Here is a 2067-nt window from a genome sequence, read left to right on the forward strand (position 1 = left end):
AGAGAGAGAGAGAGAGAGAGAGAGAAAATATAGAGTAGCAAGATAAAAACAATCCACCACATACAATGGGGAACGGACTTAACAGTGTAACATCAAAAAGCCCATGGTGAAAGCCCAGAAAGCAGTAGAGTGAAATGTTCAAAGTTGTTGTTGTTTAGTCAGTAAGTCATGTCCAACTCTTTTGTGATTCCATGGACTGTAGCCCTCAGACTACTCTGTCCATGGGATTTCCCAGGCAGGAACACTGGAGTGAGTTGTCATTATTTCCCCAGGGGATCTTCCTGACCTAGGGATTGAACCCTCACCTTCTGCACTGACAGGGGAATTCTTTACCACTGAGCCACCAGGGAAGCCCATACTAGAGGTACTGAAAGAAGAAAAAAAATCAACCAAGAATCCCATATCCAGCAAAACTATATTTCAAAAATGAATGTAAAATAAAGACACTACCAGATAAAGATGATTTGCCTTATAAAGAATACTAAAGGAAATTCTTCAGGCTGAAAAGAAATGGCACTAGACAGTAATTCATAGCCACACAAAGAAATAAAGAGTATGAGTAAAGGTAATTATGTAGTTCAATAAAAGAGATAGTATAAAGAAAGTTTTTCTCTTTTCTTCTCAACATATTTAAAAAAGAATCACATAAAGAATAGTTATAATTGGAGGAATATAGCATATAAAGAAGCAATATATATGACAATAATATTGCAAAGGGGGGGAGAAGGAATAGAGCTATATTGGAGCAGTTTCTATATTTTACTGAAATGAAGTTAGAATTATCTGAAATAGATTGCTTTTAGTTAAGAAGCATATTGTAATTCCTCCAGAAGAACCACTAAGGAAACCATTCCAAAAATATAATTAAAAGCAAAAAACAAAGGCATTTAAAGAGTACACCAGAAAAAAATTATTTAATACAAAAAAAAAGGTAGTAAAGAAGGAATACAGGAACAAAAAGACATGATACACAGGGAATAAATAAAAATTGAGAGATATGATACAAATACATAAAAACCTACATTAAAAGTAAATTATTATGTGCACTTTGTCATCACATACACAAAAATGGCAATGAGATGGAAAAGATTAGCCTGGCCCCTGTGCAAGGATGATATGCAAATTCATAGTGTTCCATATTTTTTTGAGTGAAAAGCCTAATCCTGAATTATTACATAATGCATGGTTCTCTTTACATAACATTTTTGAAATGACAAAATTTTAGAAATAGAGGTCAGGTTAGTGTCTGCCAAGGGTCAGGGAGGGGCAAGGGTGGTGGTGGCAGGGAAGTGGGAGTGATTATAAGAGAGCAACAGGAGCGATCTTGCGGTGTTGGAACTGCTCAGTACCGTAGCTGGTGATGAAATTGTATAGCACTTAATAAAAACCCACAACCTTCCACTCCACGCCCTACACACACACATACAAAATGAGTATAAATAAAACTAGGAAAATCTGACTAAGAGCTGTGGATCTTATCAATGTCAATATCCAGGTTATATTATTACAACTTAGTTTTGCAAAACGCTGTGCTGTGCTGTACTTAGTCACTCAGCTGTGTCCAACTCTTTGCAACCCCGTGGACTGCAGCCTCTAGACTCCTCTGTCCATGGGGATTCTCCAGGCAAGAATACAGGAGTAGGTTGACACGCCCTCCTCCAGGGGATCTTCCCAGCCCAGGGATCGAACCCAAGTCTCCCACATTGCAGGCAGGTTCTTTACTGTCTGAGTCACAAGGGAAGCCCAAGAACACTGGAGTGGATAGTCTATCCCTTCTCCAGGGGATTTTTCCAACCCAGGAATCGAACCAGGGTTTCCTACATTGCAAGCGGATTTTTTTACCAGTGAGCTATCAGGGAAGCCCTTGCAAAATGCTACCATTGGAGAAAACTAGGCAAAGTGTACCAGGGGCCACACTGTATTATTTCTTAGACCTCCATGTGTCAATGCAATGTTACAGAGAAATGAAAACCTTTTAAACAAATGTCACTGGGACAACTGGATATCCATATGGAAAAAGATTAATTTAGATGCTTCCCTCATGTTATCCACAAAAAATTAACTCAC

The 2067-nt window shown here is 38.4% G+C and overlaps 1 non-coding gene across 1 annotated transcript; it reads left to right on the top strand.

Moving 5' to 3' along the window:
* Nucleotides 1-1041: 1041 nt before the first annotated feature.
* Nucleotides 1042-1146, top strand: LOC122436154. The gene has a single exon (XR_006267917.1). It is a non-coding gene; the product is annotated as a U6 spliceosomal RNA (small nuclear RNA).
* Nucleotides 1147-2067: the final 921 nt, after the last annotated feature.

This window comes from Cervus canadensis, chromosome X (genome assembly GCF_019320065.1).
Source record: "Cervus canadensis isolate Bull #8, Minnesota chromosome X, ASM1932006v1, whole genome shotgun sequence".
NCBI classification, from domain to species: Eukaryota; Metazoa; Chordata; class Mammalia; order Artiodactyla; family Cervidae; genus Cervus; species Cervus canadensis.